Source organism: Scyliorhinus canicula, chromosome 15, assembly GCF_902713615.1.
Source record: "Scyliorhinus canicula chromosome 15, sScyCan1.1, whole genome shotgun sequence".
NCBI lineage: Eukaryota > Metazoa > Chordata > Chondrichthyes > Carcharhiniformes > Scyliorhinidae > Scyliorhinus > Scyliorhinus canicula.
The window spans coordinates 42614348-42636504 of NC_052160.1; the positions used below are offsets into that span (position 1 = coordinate 42614348).

The 22157-nt window shown below is 46.1% G+C and overlaps 1 protein-coding gene across 11 annotated transcripts in view; it reads left to right on the forward strand.

Annotated features, from left to right (window-relative positions):
• The window catches only part of LOC119978927 (probable helicase with zinc finger domain), a 607351-nt gene that overhangs the window by 29467 nt on the left and 555727 nt on the right, over positions 1-22157 (forward strand). The window lies entirely within an intron of this gene.

Below are 22157 nucleotides of genomic sequence, written 5' to 3' on the forward strand. Positions count from 1 at the left end.
CTGTTGTCACCTGAAAAGGTGGAGAAAGCAACACCGGCAGATGACTGCATACAAAAAAAATTAAACATAAAAATTACAAATCAGCCAGATACTAGTTAATGCATTATGCCATGGAGAAGTGGAACCAATTTATTTGCCATATTCCAAAAAAATCTGCTCCTTGCAGTCTCTGCAGGTGACATGCACTTTGGTATGAAATAGTTTGCTTTCTGTCTCCTATTTCCTTTTTAATGAGATATTGCAAATGGAATATGTAAGCTTCAAATGTCCACTGAGCTCAAGAATGTTTAAGACAGGATTGTGGAACATTGATAAATAGGCAAACATTGTACCTTTTTGTCCTTTAAAGACAAGGCAACAGACATGTATGAACAAAGGCAAAAGCACGAGAGCAATCAATAAAACTTAATTGTCTGCATCATAAATACCTGGTAAAAATTGACACTTTAGTTGCACCTATCATGAAGCAAGCCAAATATATTTTCATAAGTAATTTTTGGACACAGCGTAAGTCTGCTTAGTTGAATGTTAGTTTGTAAACTAAAAATGACCCTGAATTGTTAGCTATCAGAAACCCCTTCTATTATTTTTTGATTAGAGGACAGCGATTCATTGCATACAACTACCAGTCTTCAATTCTGATCCTTAATGAAGGGAAAACAGCCAACTTTTGAAATAAAGATAAATTCCCATTTGGACACGCGTTGTAATTTTCAAAATGCAGAAATCAACATGAGTTATAAAATATAATGAATTTTTTGTGTCACTCAGAAGCCTATTGCTTCCCTGTTACTAGAGAATCATAATAGACTTGCAAACCAATCGGCACCCCTTTTCTGCCCTGGCATCAACGGTGATAGATTGAAATTTGGCATTCTTGCATTTGTCCTGATGAATGCAAGACGAAAAGCTTCAGCAACGCATCTCTCTTTTCAGCAATAGTCGAGTTCTGTAGTACAAAGTGACTTAAAAGCATTATATTTTATCATTTTGGTGGGTATATATTTGGTCTATTCCATTCTGTTGAAGCTTGCATTCCAATAACTTAGACCCAAGTGATTTCAATGTTTATCTTGGTACATGGAAATGAACAAGCCTTCTTTACATCAAGCTGCTGGGGAAGCCATGTGAGTTCACACAGCATTTCCTTTTCTAACTACAGAAGGTAAAAAAAAATTATATACTGAAATCATGCTGTTGGAACATAGTTGTGGGAAAAACACATGAAAATACTGGCATGCTTGTTAGGCATTGAGCTTTTATTGTGAATAGTGCAGATTGCGATGTAAGAACATTTAGACAGCACAATCAAATTAATTTTCCTTTTTTAATTTTATGAATAAATTTGATTTTCAAAAATACTGTTTGTCACATTTATTTATGCATGTCATTTTGTTACTTTTTGTTCCATCTTTTGAGAGTTTATGCACTTCATGCATGATGATTTATATAATTAATTCAATGAACATATGTCTTTTTTGCAAATAATGTGGAAGTGTTTCTTCACTACGTGAATAGTAACCTGCAAAAATGCTTTTCAGGAAGATAATCCAGTTCATTGCAAGATGAGGTTGTAGCTTCTGTTTACCAGATACTATTTCTGATGGCTTCTCCTTTTGTAGCTGCTTACTTTATTTCATGCATTTTTCATTTTCTGTTATCTCTACCTTGCTGCTCCCTTATTCACCCAAAATAATGCTATGCTCTACTCCATAACAGTGGGTTGGTGTCTTGTTCTTTGATTAATCATATTTTTGATCACTGAATTATGAAAATATTTTCATTTCCATTACCTAGCTAGTCCCAATTGAGTCATTATAGGGGAAGAATGCTACTTGCAAATGTTGGAAGCAGTCTGTTCCTGAAACCTAAAAACTGGAACATACAAGAAGGCAGTATGGCCTATCACACCTGTGCCATCAACTGGTTCTTGTTCAATTTCTGTCTTTTTCTTGTATAATGTTTATATTTTCTCCTTTAATTACTACCCAGTTTCCTTTTTAAATGATATACTTGCCACTATCTCAATTGTTACTTGAGGGTAACAAATTCATACTCTTAAAAAAACAAATTTTTTAAAGCTCCTCTTTCTGTTCAATCTCCCAGTGATAATTCTGACTTTCTCTCCTTTTTGCCTTTATTCTAGTCATTGTAGAAATGTAGCACAGTAGATAATCTGAACCCCATTTCCACCTCTTTGAAATGGCAGACTTGCTCTTGGACCTCAGTCAATACTGATCTCTAGCTACAAGATAGTGCACAAAAATGACCTTGGAAAAACATGGCCTTCTGCTGACATGAGGTTCTTAGTATGCGAGTAATCATAAACTCGGGCTTCCATTTTTCCACTCTGCGACACAGTACCTTGATATTCCTGTGCTCTGTGCTATCACCTTTGATTAAATGGAAGAGTAATATTATTTGTAAATGAGTAAGTTGATCTGTTCCCCATGCTGTGTCTGCGGAGTCATGGGCAAGCATCACATTTATTAGAGTTCATGGTGCAAGGATATTTTGTGATAGGTATTTGACACCAAATTGAAGGAAAGAAGACTTGCATTAAAATTGGGCCTTCATGTTTCTCAAACCTCCTTAAGTGCCCTGATGTAACAGACCACTTTTTAAAGCCATTATTAAGCGGGTGAGCATAGCAATCATTTTGCACGCCACATGGTCCCTCATGAGATGAATGGCCAGTTTTTTTGTATGAACGTGGATATGGAGAACTATATGTTTTTTGAAATATACTGGAGAATCTTCAGCATCAATATGAACCAGCAGACAACAGACAGAGTCTTAGATTAATGCCTGATATGAAGGACATCCTGTCTGATGATACAGCAGTCTGATGCACTATTGAGCATCAATTAAATTTTGCTTGAACTCAAACTTCTGACTGAAGGGGTAAGATTAGTGCTATGTCAAATTAGTGCATATATTCATCGAATAGATCATAGAATTTACAGGGCAGACGCAGGCCATTCGACCTATCAGGTCTGCACCGGCCCTTGGAAAGAGCTCCCGCCCATGCTTCCACCCATCCCCTAACCCCACCTAACCTTTTTGACACGAAGGAGCAATTTAGCATGGCCAAGCCACCTAACCTGCACATCTTTGGACTAAGGGAGGAAACCAGAGCACATGGAGGAACCCACGCAGACACAGGGAGAAAGCGCAAAACTCCATACAGACCATCATCCGAGCCTGGAATTGAACCCTGGAGCTGTGAGGTGGGCAGTGCTGCCCACTGTGCCACTGTGCTGCCCACAATTGTGAACGTTTGTTTTTCACCTTGTTTATATATATCTATCTGCTTGAGTGTTTGAAAACAATACAATTCATGTCTATTAATTTCCCAATATGTAGCTATCTGGCTACTATCTTGCTTTCCTCTGTTTATGTAGTTGAAATGCAGGTAATTTGTTATGATGTATATGTTTTTCAGCATTCTGTTTGGATTAAACGGAGTGCTGTATTACTTGTGTAATTGAATACACGTTAGACTAGTTTACAGTGAATTGTTTGTCAGTCACATCTCCCCTACATGAGTCAGGACACCTGAGAAGATGCAGGATATTTTACTTACTAAAAACTATTGGCTTATATAGTTGCCTGACATTGATGATATCTTAAATTTGCTCAAATGCTTGACTTTCACTCCTGTGGTTTGCGAGAGACATTGTGCACTTCAACTACCATTTGTATTTCTCTTGTCAATTCTCTGATGTGTGTATTTTTCAATACTGTTATGGACGAGGAGAGGTAATGGGACAACTTTTCCCTTTTCCCCTCATCTCCCAGATGTCCAAAACAAGATGTATATTTTAGAGGGAGATTTTTAAATCCTTCAAATGTTTGGACTTTAAAGGATAAAACATGAATAAGTCTTTCTGGTAAGTTGAAGTCAAAAGTCAAGTTCAACATTTATTCACACAGTACATGGACTGTCAATGCAATGAAACACTCGGTTTCTCACGCAAAAACCCATACACCCAAGAAAAAAATACGTTTTACAGATGATGTTTCCACATAGATTAAGAGTGGAATAACAAGTAAACCAATCATATGTTTGAATTGGTCCTTTAGTTTCTTTTAATCAATATTTTTATTGAAGTTGACATTTTTACATTGTACAGGAGTTGACTGAAACGGTTATTATTTACAATTTACATGTTGTACCCCCCCCCCCGGACCACTTTTCTACTGTCTTTGGGCCATATCTTAGGTCTTTCCTTTGCCGTAGGTGGTTTGTTTTGCTCTTATAGTTTTGTGGAGGGGGCCCTCTGGCCCCCGTGTCGGTCTCTCCCTGGGTTCCTTCCTGGCATTTCCTTGGGTCTCTCTGCTGTTGGCTCCCCACCTCATTCCTGTCTGCTTTATGTGCCCCTGGTGGTTCCTATGTGTCCCCCTGCCCTCTTCTCTTCCCCCCCCCCCCTCTACCCCTTTCAAATAGGTCCTGGAACAGGCTAATGAATGGCCCCCACGCTTTGTGAAAGCCATTGTCCGACCCTCGGATGGCGTATTTGATCTTCTCCAGGTTGACAAATTCAGATCGGTCTGCTAGGCAGCCTGCAGCTGTGGGTGGTGCTGCTGATTGCCAGCCGAGGAGGCTTCTCTGACGGGCGATTAGGGAAGCAAAGGCAAGGGTGTCAGTCCTCTTTCCCCATATGAAGTTCTGGCTGGTCCAATACTCCAAAGACTGACATTCCCTGACGTGGCTCCGCCCTCACTCGTACCACATTGAACCTCGCCTCGAAGAAGGCTGTCCAGAACAAGTCTGGGGCATGCCCAGAACATGTGGCCGTGTTTGGGGCCTCCCTGGCACCGTTCACGCGTCCTCCACCTCCGGGAAGAACCTGCTCATTCGGATTCTTGTCAGGTGTGCTCTGTGCACCACTTTGAACTGCACAAGGCTTAGCCTTATGCAGGAGGAGGTGGAGTTGGCCCTGCTCAGTGCTTTGCTTCAGAGTCCTAACCTTCTCCCATTTCTGCATGTTCCGTCTGTATATGTCCCCGCAGTTCCCTTTTTTCATACTGTCCGTATCCAGTACATTCGGGCCTCTTGGCTACCTCATCGTCTCCTTGTGGAGAAACGTTTTGATTTGTAAATGTCAGCGTTCCTGTCCATTCAGTAGTTCCATTCTCTCTGTCAGCTCTTCGAAGGTCACAAGTCTGTCCCGTGTAAAAGTCCCTGATAGCTAAATTCCCCCCGTCCTGCCTCCACCTCTAAGGCGGCATCTTGCATGGCTGGTGGGAACATATGGTTGCCGCAGTTGAGGGCCGGGGTGGACACCTCGATTAACCAAAGTGTTGTCTCATCTGGTTCCAGGTTCTTGCTGTTGCTGCTTGTATTGGACTGGATGTGTGTTTTGCCGGCGGGGATGGCAGCACTGTCGTGGCGACGGCTCGGAGGGTCGTTCCTGTGCTGGAGGACTCTTCCATCCTCACCCATTCCATGTCCGGTTCCCTTACTCATCCCCTCACTCTCTGCTGTGGCTGCTCAGTGATAGTATTGCAGGTTCTGGAGGGCCAGGCTTCTTCTCGGATTCTGGGATCGCTCTCTCCCTCTCAGGGAGTTTCCTGCTGACGAGTTCCCCGCCCACGAGCTCCCCATCAATATTCAATGATAGTCATTTTTTTTGGGCCATGGGGAGTTTCTCACTGGTTTAACCCACACTTCGAATTTTTTTTTAGCACTGGGAGCTGAACTCTGAAATCACGCCCTCATTTTGAAAGGGTGCCCTAATCTCTAAGTGAGCTTGTGGATCCCCCCCAACACCCCCCACCCATGGGCAATGTCACCGCCACACACATGGACACTGTTCCACATCTCTTTGGGGGTCCCCCACCTCTTCAAGCCCCTACTTATCTGCCCTGCACCCGTCAAACTGCCCCCTGCACCCTCAATTTATGGGCATGCCCCCCCTCGCCCCTTGGCAGTGCCAGCCTGGCACAGGCACCCTTGCACTGGCACCCAGGCAGTGCTCCTGCTGGCTTGACAGTGCGACCTGGGCACCTTGGCACCGCCAGGGTGACAGTGCAAGGTACCAGCTGGGCATTACCAAGGTGACATCATTCCAGGGGAGGGCCAGGGAGCCACCCTGCAATTACCCTAACCACTCTGGTGTCTGCGGTGGCCCAGGAAACCCCCGGGTGCTGTTCCGCTGGGTTCACATTTGTGTGGACCAGCACTGATTGGTGCCAGGCTGCAGCTCCCATGGGGATGCTGGAGAATCGAGGGAGCCTGCTGGATCCCACACAGGTAGGTCATAAGTAGGTTTACGACTTATTCTGCGAGTGTCATTCGGTCCTGCACATTTTATGTGGGGTTCCGACTTCGACGTTTCACGGGACTTTGGAGAATCCTGGGAGACCTTTCGGGAGGCTTGCTGAAAGCTTCTCCCGGCATTCACCAGCCATGTTGCTCTTAAGCGAGAGCCCAACGCAACCGGCGAATCTCTCCCCTGATCATCGCCTTCCGTGCCTTCCAGAACATGCAAGGTGAGACATCCATGTTCCCGTTGTCAGTGACGTACTTGCCTATGGCTTGTGATGTTTTCTGGATGAAGATATTGTCGGCCAAGAGGCCCGTGTCCAACCTCCATGTAGGGTGTTAGGCACAGCCCGACTCCAATCACATCCAAGTAATGTGGAGTGTGGTTGTAAATGACAATCGCGGAGTATTCCGCTCTCACTCATTTTGAAAACACCGATTTACTCACTGCAAAGAAGTTGATGCGGGAGTAGACCTTGTGTATTGGTGAGGAAATATGACAATTCCTTCTCGCCCGGGTGCAGGAACCGCCACACGTTCATTGCCCCATCTGTTCCATAAACGTTTCCTGTTCCCTAGCCATGCCTGTCATTTTCCCCGTTCTGGGGTTTGATCAGTCTGTCAATGAGTCTTGGTGGATGTTCCCTGCACTCCGGGGTCGACCTTTGTTTGGGGCCATCCAAAATGACCATGGTCGCTGTTCTCACCATGAGGCTGGGCCCTGACGCTCCAGGGTTTCCCTTTTTCCAGGGGCCACTCAACATGGCCGCCAACTGTGTGGAAATGGTCCTTTAAGATGAACACATTGTAGGCCTGGATGTGGCTCTTTGAAAGTGAATGGAGGTTGGAAATCTCTTGCGTTTTCAGACAAACTTTCATCCAACCTTCAGTTTAAAAAAAAATTGTATACTTTTTTAGGTGGGAACAAACTAGCCCCTCTCTCACTGTCTCTGTTGACTGGGTTGTTAAGCGGGTTTTTTCCTCTTTCTGAAAGATGGTCTGTTGGTCTGCAGACTAAGTTGCCTCTGGCTCGTCCTTGGAATAATTTTTTTATAAAATGTTTTTTATTGAGTTTTCATATTTTATATCCAACAAATTACAAATTATTAGAGAGAAAAAAAACACGCAAAAGTTAACATGTATATTTACAGGTAAGCATCTTCATAATAACAACTGTGGCCGCCCCCTTTAGCTGGCATACTAATATTTTACATTCCCCAATATGGCCAAGGCACATGTTTATAGGCATTTATTTACAGTTTGGTTTTGGGCCTTAGCTAGCCATCAAACCCCCGGCTACCTTCCCCCGATTCCTGTCCATTTTCCCCTGATTGTTGGCCACCCGACTATTCTTCCTATTGTACGTTGGCCACAAACAGGTCCCGGAACAATTGCATGAATGGCTCCCACGTTCTGTGGAAGCCGTCGTCTGACCCTCGGATGGCGAATTTGATTTTCTCCATTTGGAGAGATTCCGAGAGGTCGGACAGCCAATCTGCAGCTCTGGGCGGTGCTGCTGACCGCCAGCCAAACAGGATTCTACGGCGGGCGATCAGGGAGGCAAAGGCAAGGGCGTCCGCCCTCCTCCCCAGGAATAGATCTGGCTGGTCTGAAACCCCGAAGACCGCCACTATCGGGCATGGCTCCACCCTCACCCCCACCACTTTGGACATAGCCTCGAAGAAGGCTGTCCAGTACTCCACAAGTCTGGGGCAAGACCAGAACATGTGGGCGTGGTTGGCCGGGCCTCTTTGGCACCGTTCACATCTGTCCTCCACCTCCGGGAACAACCTACTGATACGGTTTCTCGTTAAGTGGGCTCTGTACCACTTTTAGTTGCGTCAGGCTGAGCCTTGCGCACGTGGAGGTGGAGTTGACCCTATGCAGTGCTTTGCTCCAGAGTCCCCACCCTATCTCCATCCCCAGGTCGTCCTCCCATTTCCTTCTTGTTGCGTCCAGTATGGTGTCGTCCCTTTCTACCAGTCGGTCATACATGTCGCTACAGTTCCCTTTCTCTAGGATACTTGTGTCCAGTAGGTCTTCCAGTAGTGTCTGTCATGGCGGTTGTGGGTACGTCCTTGTCTCCTTTCGTAGGAAGTTTTTGAGCTGCAAGTACCGTAGCTCGTTCCCCCCAGCTAGCTGAAATTTCTCTGTCAGTTCGTCCAGTGTTGTGATCCTGTCATCCGTGTATAGGTCCCTGACTGTCAGTGTCCCCCCGTCCTGCCTCCACCTTTTGAAGGTGGCGTCAGTCAGTGCTGGTGTGAACCTATGGTTGTTGCAGATGGGAGCCTTGTCCAACATTTTGGTCAGGCCAAATTGCTGCTGCAGTTGGTTCCAGGATTGGAGGGTGGCTGTCACCACTGGGCTGCTGGAGTGTTTTTTTGGTGGGGATGGGAGTGCTGCCGTGGCGAGGGCCCGGAGGGAGGTCCCCATGCAGGAGGCCTCCTCCACACGCACCCACTCGGCTTCTGGCTCCTGGATCCATCCCTTACTCGCTCGGCTGTTGCCGCCCAGTGTTTGAATTGTAGATTCGGGAGGGCTAGCCCCCCCCTGGATTTTGTTTTTTGTAGGACCTTCTTTGGGATCCTAGCATTTTTGCCCCCCCATACGAACGCCATGATAAGTTTGTCCAGCACTTTGAAAAAGGCCTTGGGGATGTAGATCGGAATGGATCTAAACAGGAAGAGGAACCTGGGCAGTACGTTCATTTTGATCGTCTGGACTCTCCCCGCGAGGGAGAGTGGGAGTGTATTCCATTTTTGCAGGTCCTTTTTTACTTCCTCCGTCAGGCTGGAGAGGTTCCATTTGTGGATCCCTTTCCAGTCATGGGCTATTTGGATCCCCAGGTAGCGGAATTTGTGTGGGGCTTGTTTGAACGGCAGCCCCTTTAGTGCTGCCCCCCCCCCCCCCCCCCCCCCCCCCCCCCCTGCGGGTGTACTGGGAAGATCTCGCTTGTCTGGTGCCCCTGTGCAGCTGGAAGTATTGGGAGTTGGTATTGTTGGTCCATACACTCGCCATGGGAGCGTTGTATAGGAGCTTTACCCAAGCGGCGAACCCTGTTCCAAGCCCGAACCGCTCCAGTACCTCTATGAGGTATTTCCATTCGACTCTGTTGAAGGCCTTTTCTGCGTCCAGGGAGACGATCACCTCTTGTGTTCTCTCCCCGGAGGGGGCCATTATCACGTTCAGCAGGCGCCTGATGTTCGAGGTAAGCTGTCTACCTTTGACGAAGCCCGTCTGGTCCTCTTGTGACCAGGTCCTTGGAATAATAAGATGAGTTATATCTAGTACATTTTGATCACGTGACCACATAATCAATATTTATATTATCCACACAGATGATATGTGAGAGGCCATTACTACACAGGAAGATGAATGGCGACTGTTTTCCTCCTCTTGTAGTTAACTGGCTTCTCCCCAATCTCTTGTTAATTTTCAAACTAGCAGATATAGTGTTTGGGGGGATCCACTGAATTTGAGTTTTGATAAAGAGGATTGGGGCAAATGGTGGTGTAATGGTAATCTTGCTGGACCAGTAATCCAGCGGTCCAGGCTAATACTCTGGCGAGACTGGTTCAAATCCCACCGTGGTACTGGTTGGATTTTAAATTCAATTAATTACTCTGGAATATAAAGCTAGTTGAACTAGCATCAGTTGTTGTAAAACCTGTCTGGTTCAGTAATGCCCTTCAGGAAAGGAAATTTTCCATCTTTACCTTGCCACTGGTGCATCAATACCCACATAACGGAAGAAAATCTAAAATCACAAGAGGTTTTGTATCCAAAATTCCTCTTCAAGGGAGGGGCACACCACTCATGGACATTTGTATTTTAATGGCTTTACAGAGGCATGATTTAGTTCTTTGCCTGTGCCAAAATGACAAAAGTCACAACTCTGGGCTACATTTTGGCTCACGATAAATTGTCTATATGCCATTTGTTTTGAAGTAAGAATTGTCTTCCGCTCTCACTCTTGACATGAGCATGACAATACAGAAAACTTGATTTGAAGATTTTGTACTTGCTGGTGAGCACACAAATTTTTTTTTCTGGCAGATCTGGCAGCATCATTTTAGAGAGAAACACTAATGTTTTGAGTCTGATTACAGAATAATTGGAGATGCAGTTGGATTAACTAAACATGATTGCAAGAACAGTGTCATGTGAGAGTACATTTAAGAAATGGGTGTTTATAAATGGGTATGTATATAAATTTCTGAAGTGAGAGTACCTTTAAGAAATGGGTGTTTACTACTGCAGTGATGGCACAGTGGCTGGAGCTGGGCTGTCTGTCAGCTTTTTACTTTCATTTTTGAGCAGGCTGCAGGGTCGTTTTAGTTTTGTTTTCCGTGTTGGAGCTGAAGCCAGACCAGGCAGGTGTACTGCTGTCTCTCTGTCATCAAAATACTATTTCTTGATCATTTGATGAATTCAGAATTATAAATGTTTTCAGTAGTGACTTTAACCTTATGTCCTTCTGATAAAGGTTTTGTTTTTAAGTCGTATGGATGTTTAAAAGAAAAGCTTAAAGGTTTACTTAGTGTTGTAGTCTTTTGGGGTTCTATTTGAATTAATGATTGCTAAGATGTTCACTATGTTTCAAAAAAGGTTAACTTGAGTTCATAGAATAAACATTGTTTTGGTTTTAAAAAATACTTTTCCATTTCTGCTGTACCACACCTATAGAGGGGCCGTGTGCTCCCCATACCACAATCTATTAAAAGTTGTGGGTCAGGTGAACTCCATGATACACTTTGGGCCCTAAACCCTGGTGCATAACAACAGTGACTGTAATTTCCTACTGTTGCTATCTCTGAAAAGTAACTTGCTAAAAATCTTTTTAGTGTGAAAGAAACCTGCCTCTTGCACATTTCTCTGGAACGAAGAGGGGAAAATTTGAGGGACTGTGCCTTTCCCCAGTTGAGAGCAGGATTCTGCTCACATTTTCCTCCAGAAAATGGTCTTGGAGTAGAATTTTTTAAGCAAAGGGTTCAACAAATATAATTTGTTTTAGTGTTTGTAGCAAGGAGCAATCTTGTATGAAATTAGATAGGACACATGTAGTTCTGGTTTTTTTTGAGGCAGCTGTACCACCAGCAGGAAACCAAATTTGAATCAATTTAGCGTTTCAAGTCTAATATGATTCTTCTTTGGAACTCTGTCATATTGGACTCCGTGTCTATTTGTTTCTCTCTCCTCCAGACCTGCGGAGATTTTTAGCACTTATTGTTTTTATGTCAGATTTCCAGAATCTGCAGTGTTTTGCTTTTATCCGAATCCTTTTTAAAATAAAATTTAGAATACCAATTCTTTTTTGCCAGTTAAGGGGCAATTTAGTGTGGCCAATCCACCTAACCTGCACATCTTTGGGTTGTGGGAGTGAGACCTACACAAACACGTGGAGAATGTGCAAACTCCACACAGACAGTGACCTGGGGCCGGGACCGAACCCGGATCCTCTGCGCCCTGAGGCAGCAATGCCAGCCACTGTGCCACCCTCAAATCCTCAAATCTATTTTGTTGGACGCACTGTAGTTGGGCTTTTCTTCACAGTTTGTTAACATCTGCCAGTTCAAATGGAAGGGAAGAGAAACAGGAACACTGTTCTGGCTAAATCCATTTATATATTACTCGAGTCACATTCTCAATCAGAATACTGCTTAGGAGCGCGAAGGAAACAAATTGTGTTCATTATGTTCTCGAGTGAATGTAAAAGATACTTCGGCGCTTTTGAAGAATGGGAATATTTTTGTGTGCCAGCTAACATTTATCCCTCCACTAATAGCCTATAATAGATAACCTGATATTTAATTTTGATGGAATAGGCTGTTGTGTTTATACCTATTGGTTGTCAATTATGTTGGTGCAGTCTGAAGACATAAAAGGTGCTATATAAATTAGTTTGTTCTTAAGATACAGATTGACAAAGCCAAAGGTTCATGATTATATTTGACTGGGATTAAAATTACTGCTTTGCTATATCTGTCAAAGTTGGGTGGTCTTAAGATAGATCAGAAAAATCCTAGCCTCAGGTGTTTGGTCCATTCTTATAGCTTTCATTGCAGAGGTAGGCAAATTGACCAACCATCAATATTGTCCTGGAGTAATGCAAACTTCCAGGGTTCTTAATTGGATTAATTATTCCTAAACTTACATCACTAGTTAATTTTCAGCCTTCAGAGACCTTTTTAAAAATATATATCTTCTCACAAGAAGAGTTGCAGATCAGTTACTGGCTAACTGTGGATTTGAGTCCTTAACACCTCGTGGAACTATCTCTTTAAGTGACTACTCTTCTCATTTTCTACTGTTTGTTTATTTTAATTTAATTGGTTTAGTCAAAATAGTATGTCCTATGGAACAGTACTTTCACTAGTTGGAGGAACAGCAATTCCGCAAAATCTCCCTTTTCACGGCCCAACCATGATTGATACAGAATCCTGGTTATACAGAAACATAGAAAATAAAAGCAGGAGAAGGCTATTTGGATCTTCGAGCCTGCTCCACCATTCATTATGATTATGGCTGATCATTTAAGTTCAATACCCTGATCCCGCCAACCCCTCCCTGCCTCCCCCGACCCCATATTCCTTTAGCCCCAGGAGCTATAATCTAATTTCTTCTTTAAATTATGCAAAGTTTTGGCCTCAACTACTTCCTGTAGTTGTGAATTCCACAGATTCACTACCCTCTGGGTGAAGAAATTTCTCCTCACTTCAGTCGTAAAGGGTTTACCCCTTATCCTCAAACTGTGACTTCTAGTTCTGGACTCCTCCACCACCAGCAACATTCTATCTGAATCTACCCTGACTAATCCTGTGAGAGTTTTGTAAGTTTATATGAGATCCCCTTTCACTCTTCTAAACTCCAATGGATATAATCCTAACCGACTTAGTTTCTCCTCATCTGACAGTCTCGCCATCCCAGGAATAAGCCTGGTAAATCTTCACTGCACACCCTCCATAGCAAGAACATCCTTCCTCAGATAAGGGCACCAAAACTGCTCACAATACTCCAGGTGTGGTCTCACCAATGCCTGCCAATTGCAGTAAAACATCTCTATTCCTATACTCAAATCCAATTGCTATGTAGGGCAACATACCATTTACTGCAGTACCTGCGTGCATAATTTCTGTGACTGATGCACAAGAACACCAAGGTCTCGCTGAGTATCTACCTCTCTCAATTTAAACCTATTCAAATAATAATCTGCCTTCCTATTTTTGCTATCACAGCGGATAACCTCACATTTATCCACATTATACTGCATCTGCCATGCATGTGCCCACTCACTCGGCGTGTCCAAATCCCACTGAAGCATCTCTGCATTCTCCTCACAGCTCACCTTCCCACCCAACTTTGTATCATCTGGAAATTTGGCGATGAGTTCCCTCGTCCAAATCATTAATGTATAATGTGAACAGTCGGTATCAGAGCACAGATCCCTGCAATATCCCATTAGTCACTGCCTGCCATTCAGAAAAAGACCCGTTTATTCCAGCTTTTTGCTTCCTGTCTGCTAACCAGCTTTCTATCCATCTCAAGACACTACCCGTAATCCCATGCACTTTAACTTTACATATGTTAGCATATTCCCATCTGTGGTCTCACAAGTAAAAATCAAGTAGTCGCCTTGATCATAGAATTTACAGTGCAGAAGAAGGCATTCGGCCCATCGAGTCTACACCGGCCCTGAAAGAGCACCCTAATAAAGCCTACACCTCCACCCTACCCCCATAACCCAGCAACCCCACCGAACCTTTGGACACTACGGGGCAATTTAGCATGACCAATCCACCCAACCTGTCCATTTTTGGACTGTGGGAGGAAACCGGAGCACGCGGGCGAAACCCACGCAGACACAGGTCGAACGTGCAGACGCCACCGGGTCCCTGGTGCTGTGAAGCAACAGTGCTAACCACTGTGCTACCTTGCCACCCAACTGAAATTGCCTTTATTATGGTGGATTGACCTCCAACAGGATATTGTGTTATGTCAGCCACAGTGCCCTCTAGTTTATTCCCAACAGCTTAATTGTGCTCACCTTTTTTGTTGAAAATGTTTTTCTTTTTATACAAAACGAAGGTTAAAGTGACCATACACAGAAACTATACACATCAGTTGCAATGCACATTTTTTAATAAGTGCCCAGCTTTGACTTGACCTCTTAATTCCAAATCCCACTCCCCTATTTTCTATCTGGTGTGTCTTTGTTCGTTGGTTTATCTAACCTGAACCTTTTGGGGTGGCGTAGTGCTATGTGTGTTGCATTGTGTTAAGTTGCTCACGTTCGATTGTTCCTGTTCATGAGCGTTTGCTACGGAGGGACTTGTCCCCACCCCCCCAGCAGTGTGGGTATGGCATCTATTTGTTTCTCCCCCTCCTTTCTGTTTGTGTCTGGGGGCTGGTTTAGCACACGGCTAAATCGCTGGCTTTGAAAGCAGACCAAGGCAGGCCGGCAGCACGGTTCAATTCCCGTACCAGCCTTCCCGAACAGGCACTGGAATATGGTGACTAGGGGCTTTTCACAGTAACTTCATTTGAAGCCTACTTGTGACAATGTGCGATTTTTATCTTATTTTTTATCTTTTTTTAAATCTGTGGTTCTTCTGTGAATCTTCCCTTCCCCTGGCTTATTTACTGCTGGCTACAAACAGGTCTTGGAACAGGTTGGTGAATGGTCTCCACGTCTTGTGGAAGTACTCTTCTGACCCCTTGATGATTAATTTGATTTTCTCTGGTCGGAGAAATTCCAGTCTGCAGCTTTGGGTGGTTCTGCCGGTCGCAAGCCGAGCAGGATTCTTCAGCGGGCGATTTAGGAGGCAAATGCGAGAGCGTCAGCCCTCCTCCCCTTAGAGTTCTGGCTGTTCTGATACCCCGAAGAATGCCACATTCGGGCATGGCTCCACCCTCATCCCCACACCGTGGATATTTCTTCGAAGAAGGCTGTCCAGATCCCGACAAGTCTGGGGCATGACCAGAACATGTGGGCCACGCCTCCATGGCACTGTTCACATTTGTCCTCCACCTCCGGGAGGAACCTGCTAATTCGGGTTCTGGTTAAGTGGGCTCTGTGTATCGCTTTCAGTTGCATTAGGCTTAGCCTTGCGCAAGTGGAAATTAAGTTGACTCTTTGCAGTGCTTTGCTCCAGTGTCCCCACCCAATTTCAAACCCTAGGTCTTCTTCCTATTTTTCTCTTGTTTCATCCAGTGGAGGTTGTGCTTTTACCAGTAGTCACCGATACAGGTCCCCGCAGTTTTCCCAAGTTGCCTGCGTCCAGTAGGTCCTCTAATAGGAATTGTTGTGGCGTCCTACGAAGGAAGTTTTTAATTTGCATGTATGTTCACTTGTTTCCCCCGGTGAGTTGGAACTTCTCTGTCAGTTCCTCTAATGTTGTCAGTGTGTTGTCTGTAGAAGTCCCTAACTGTCAGTTGGCGTCCATTTTGGCTGGTGCGAACCTGTGGTTGTTGCAGATGGGAGCCTTGGTGGACATTTCAGTAAGACTGAAGTGCTGTCTCAGCTAGTTCCACGACTGGAGTATGGTTATCACCACTGAGCTCATTGAGTGCTTAGCTATGGGGATGGGAACACTGCAGTGGCCAGGGCCCAGAGTGATGTCCCTGATCCGGAACTGTCCTCCATTCTTATCCATTTGGCTTCTGGTTCTTTTATCCATCCCTTTACTCTTTACTCTGTTGCTCCACAGAGGTAATATTGCAGGTTTGGAAGGACCAGGCCACCAGGCCTTTTGTTCTTTGCAGGATGTTTTTTTGTGATCCTTGGGTTCTTCCCCTTCCCCCCACACAAATGGGATGATCATTTTTTTCTACTGAGTTGAAAAAGGTCTTGGGGATATAGATCGGTATGGAAGAATAGGAGGAGTAACTTGGACGGTACGTTCATCTTGATCGTCTGCACTCCCCCTGTCAAGGAGAGTGGGTGTGTCCCCCACCTCTGTAGGTCCTTTTTCAGTTCCTTAACCAGGCTGGCTAGGTTCCACTTTTGGATCTGTGTTCAGTCGTGGGCGATTTGGATCCCCAGGTAGCAGAATTTCTTTCAGACCTGTTTAAATGGCAGTCCCTCCAGCTCTGCCTCTCCCCCTTGTGGGTTCACCAGGAAGAGGAGGAGTTCACCCTTCCTAGGGCGTCCGCCCACGTCCCCTCCTCAATCTCCTCACCCAGCTCCTCCCATTTACCCTTCAGCTCCTCCACCGAGGCCTCGTCTACCTCCTGCATCACTTGGTACGTTGCCGAGATCCTCCCGTCTCCAACCCACACCCCCGAGAGCACCCTGTCCTGGACCCCACGCGGCGGCAACAGAGGGAACTCCGCCACCTGCCGCCTGACAAACGCCCTTACCTGCATGTACCTAAAGGTGTTCCCCGAGGGGAGCTCGAACTTCCCTTCCAGCTCACCCAGGCTCGCAAACTTCCCGTCTACAAACAGGTCCCTCAACCTCCTAACACCTGCCCTGTGCCAACTCAGGAACCCGCCATCAATTCTCCCCGGGACAAACCGGTGGTTCCCCTGTATCGGGGACCCCATCGAGGCCCCCACCTCCCCCCTGTGCCGTCTCCATTGCCCCCAAATTTTGAGGGTAGCCGCCACCACCGGGCTCGTGGTATACCTCGTTGGAGGGAGCTGCAGCGGCGCCGTTACCAGCGCCTCCAGGCTCGTGCCCACACAGGACGCCATCTCCATCCTCTTCCATGCTGCCCCTTCCCCGTCCATTACCCACTTACGCACCATCGCTGCGTTGGCAGCCCAATAATACCCACAGAGGTTGGGCAGCGCCAGACCCCCCTATCCCTGCCCCGCTCCAAGAACACCCTTCTCACCCTCGGGGACCCGTACGCCCACACAAACCCCGTAATGCTCCTGTTAACCCGTCTGAAAAAGGCCTTTGGGATAAGGATGGGGAGGCACTGGAACAGGAACAGAAATCTCGGGAGCACCGTCATCTTGACTGATTGCACCCTACCCACCAGAGACAGCGGCAACATGTCCCATCTCTTAAACTCCTCCTCCATTTGCTCCACCAGCGTTCTGAGGTTAAACTTATGCAAGGCCCCCCAGCTCCTGGCCACCTGGATCCCCAAGTACCTGAAGCTCCTCTCCGCCCTTTTTAATGGGAGCCTACCAATCCCCCCCCCCCCCCCCCCCCCCCCCCCCCCTCCCCCTCCTGGTCCCCCGGGTGTACAACGAACAGCTCGCTCTTCCCCAAGTTGAGCTTGTACCCCGAGAAATCCCCAAATTCCCGGAGAATCCTCATCACCTCCGGCATTACCCCCACCGGGTCCGCCGCATACAGCAATAGGTCATCCGCATAGAGCGACACTCAGTGCTCCTCCCCACCCCGCACTAGCCCCCTCCAGCTCCTTGACTCTCAGCGCCATGGCCAGGGGTTCAATTGCCAGCGCAAAAAATGTCTTCACATTGTTGTTTGTCTCACACACAAACACACACAAACATACACACATGCACGCACTTCGTTGTCTGTCATTAGGCATCTAACATGGTTAAAAAATAAAAGTTTTTACTCCATGTAAAACTGGTCCATTTAATTTGAGATGTGGTAACAACGTTTCAATAACTACATTTTCTGATGATATTCGTCCGTTCCATTGGTGCTGACTGAATGTTGTAAATGTCATTAATGTGCTTTTGGTAAGAATGTAGGATCTAGCCTGCAAATTACTCTATTTACCAATAATACTCTACATTAGAATCTATGTTGGATTTTGACTACTTTTGTGTCTTGAAAAATGGGGGCAAAATACATTTGGAGCCATATTGGTGTCGCTTAAAATTATTTATTTAGTTTATTTGTGTCAATTCAATTTACAAAAACAAATGTACAAGATATATATACAACATAATTAATATATCTAAAATGTCTGAAAACATTCCACAGGGGAAAATTTCAATTTTTCAGCTGTAGACTTCAATGCTAAAAACAGTTTTGTATACTCTGTGCAAGCAATGTATTTCAGTTCAATCAAGAAGTTCTTTCATAACTAGTACAATACAAGCATTTGTTGTAAAGCTGCTTCATTCTGACTTGCTTTCACTGTGAGAGAAAGATGATGAATGCTGACACCCTTTTTAAATTTGCATGCAGGTCGTGGTTAATGGTAAAACCACAATTTTATTGTCTTTCCTTAGCGACTCTGCAGAGGTGGTTATGGGTCTTTTCCTTGGACTGCTACAGTCTATGTGCGAGTGGAATTCCCATTGTGTTAAATAAGAAATTGAATGATTTTGACCTAACATTGATGAAGGAAGCATAGCTTGTGTATGAGTCAAAATGGTAGAGAACTTGAAGGTATTAGTGTTCCAATGCTCTTTCCTGTGGTAGGGATTGCAGGGCTGGACGATGCTGGTGACTTCAGCTTTACAAGTGGTGACTGTGTCCTGCAGATTGTATATACTGCAGCCAAACTGTACCAGTGATGGAGTGGGTGCTATATTTAGAGATATCAAACAAGCTGCACTGTTTAGAATTGTTATAGCAACTTGAATTTTGCACTCAAAATATTCCATCACCCGCTGTCAACTTGACCCTCATAGATGACAGCAGGCCAGGAGATGAGCTGTTTCCAGCCTCAACCTGACTTTTTCAACCATGCTGGTTCAGTTAAGCATCTGGTCCAGGTGTTGATGGTGGGTCATGTACGATGGCGGTGCCATTTCGGTTCAGCAGGAAATGTCTTTTTTGTTAGAAATAATTATTTCCTGACACCTGGGTGATATGATTGGTATTTGTAACTTGTGAGCCAAATGTTTTCCAGGTTCTGCTGTAGACTTAGATGGGTTCCTTCATTAGAAGAGTTGGGAATGGAGCCGAGAATTGGGAAATGGTCGCCAGATAAATCAATATTGGAGGGAAGGTCATTGATGAAGTGGCTGAAGATGGTTGAACCAAAAAAGCTATTCTGAAGCACACCTGCAGCCATGTCTTGAGGCTGCGATAATTGACCTCTATCAACCATGACTGTTGACCATGGTAATGCTGAGATCTAAAACTTTTGAAGATGGGTATTGCACAGTGAATATCTCTACTAATGTTCTTCCCCTATGTAACTACTGATTCTCATAAGATTTGCCTGACCCCGGGGGGTGGCGGTACATCATGGTCAGCGGGGTACTGGTAGTACTAGTTAACGTGTACGCGCCTAACTGTGATGACACAAGCTTCATCAAAAAGACGATGGCAGAAATCCCTGACACAGCGACACACCGACTAATCATGGGGGGTCTTCAATTGTGTACAGGACCCAACGACTGACAGATCAAACTCCAAAACGGGGAAAACTTCAAGCATGGCAAGAGAACCCGGTCACTTTATGGAACAGATGAGAGCGATGGACCCCTGGAGGTTCACCCACCCAGGGGAGAAGGAGTCCTTCTTCTCCCCAGTGCACAACGTATACACCAGAATTTACTTTGTGGTGGGGAAACGGTGCTTCCAGGGATAGAGAAAGTGGAATACTCCGCAATTGTGATATCCAACCACTACATGGACGTGAGGCTGGAGACGGGCAGGGCCCAATGCCCCACATGGAGGTTGGACATGGCCCTCCTTGCAAACAAGGTCTTCAACGAAAAGATATCACAGGCCATAGCAGAGGACACGGAGAACAACCAAAACGGGGACGTCTCGCCCTCCACGTTCTGGGAAGCGCTAAAGGTGTAAGAGGGGAAATTATCGCTTTCACAGCTCGAAGATATAGGGCGGCTAGGCAGCAGCTGGTCGACTCCATACTGGAAGTAGACCATAAATACTCCGAGGCTCCGACCGTAGAGCTCCTGGCAGAGAGGAAAGAGCTACAAAAGAACTTTGATCTGCTTTCCACCAGGAAAGTAGTGCACCAACTCCGCCAAGCACGTGGGACTCTGTACGAACACGGAGAAAAAGCCAGCCGCCTGTTGGCACACCAGCTGAGAAACAGGCAGCCACTAGGGAGGATGCACAAATCAGGGACACCAGAGGCACATTAGAAACAGAACCAGAAAAGATTAACAAAACCTTCAAGGCCTTCTACCAAGGGCTGTACACCTCCGAGCCCCCAATGGGGGAGTCCAGGATGAAACGGTTCCTTGATGGACTGGACATCCCAGTCGTGGGGGAGGGCAGAAAATGGGGCCTGGAAGCACCATTAGCACTGGGAGAGATCATGAACAGCATAGGCTCCATGTAGGCAGGGAAGGCGCCGGGACCAGACAGGTTCCCGGCGCATTTCAACAAAAAAATGTGCGAAAGCACTGGCCCCGCACCTGCGGGAGATGTTCACAGACTTGCTAGCGAGGGGCAGACTGCCAGTGATGCACGATCAATCACTACTGAAGCGAGACTGTAGTCCAATTGAAGGCTTTAATGAGTAAGTAGTTACCCCAGCAGCTCCGGTACAGAATGACTGCTGTGGGTGAAACACAGACGCTGCTGGTTCCGCCCAGCAGGCGGAGCATAAGACAGGTTCTACCACTCACACTACAGTATAAGGTACATCCCACCTAAGTACCGCGATACCCCTAATATAGCCTACCACAGCCACCTATGCTAGCACAGGCCTCAATCTCGCTGATACCTAAGAAAGATAAAGACCCAATAGAATGTGAGTCATACAGACCCATATCACTGGTGAACGCAGATGCCAAAATACTGGCCAAACTCCTAGCCAAAAGGCTAGAAGACTGCGTACCAGAAGTGGTCACAGAGGACCAGACTGGTTTTGTCAACTAACCTCGAACATCAAGCGCCTGCTAAACGTGATAATGACCCCATCCGGCGAGGGAAAACCAGAGGTGATCGTCTCCCTGTGGTGGTATGAATGTGAGAACTGCCATTGGTGCAGAGCATGGGTTTCCCATTGGCTCTGGCTGGTCATGTGCCTCTCATCCGACTAGTCATGTGACTGCTCATTAGTTGGTCGAGAGGCAAGTAGACCCCGCTCCGAGGCGGGGTATAAGTACCCAGAGTTCCCGGCGGTCGGCCTTACTCTGTAGTCGACGTGGTTAGCACAACCGCCTCACGGCGCTGAGGTCCCAGGTTCGATCCCGGCTCTGGGTCACTGTCTGTGTGGAGTTTGCACATTCTCCCCGTGTCTGCGTGGGTTTCGCCCCCACAACCCAAAAATGTGCAGAGTAGGTGGATTGGCCACGCTAAATTGCCCCTTAATAGAAAAAATAATTGGGTAATCTAAATTTATTAAAAAAAAAATAAAAAATACTCTGTAGTCGACCACCGGGCTAACAACTAGCTGATTAAAGCCACAGTTCGGATCTTAATCGTATATCGAGTCCAATTGATGGTACATCACTCCCCAGACGCAGAAAAGGCCTTCGACAGGGTCGAATGGAAATACCTCATCGAGGTACTGGAGCAGTTCGGGCTTGGAACAGGGTTCACCTCCTGGGTAAAACTCCTATACAATGCTCCCATGGCGAGCGTGCAGACCAACAACACCAACTCCCGATACTTCCAGCTGCACAGGGGCACCAGACAAGGATGCCCACTGCTACCGCTGCTGTTCGCTCTAGCGATCGAGTCATTAGCAATTGCTCTCAGAGCAGCAAAAAGCTGGAGGGGGATCCAAAGGGACGGCAGAGAGCACAGAGTCTCACTCTATGCAGATGACCTGCTCCTCTACATTTCGGACCCACAAAGCAGCATAGACGGAATCATCGTGCTCTTGAAAGAGCTTGGCGCCTTCTCGGGCTACAAACTCAACATGAACAAAAGCGAGATCTTCCCGGTACACCCACAAGGAGTGGGGGGGCAGCACTAACGGGACTGCCGTTTAAACAAGCCCCACACAAATTCCCTGGGGATCCAAATAGCCCATGACTGAAAAGAGATCCACAAATGGAACCTCGCCAGTCTGAC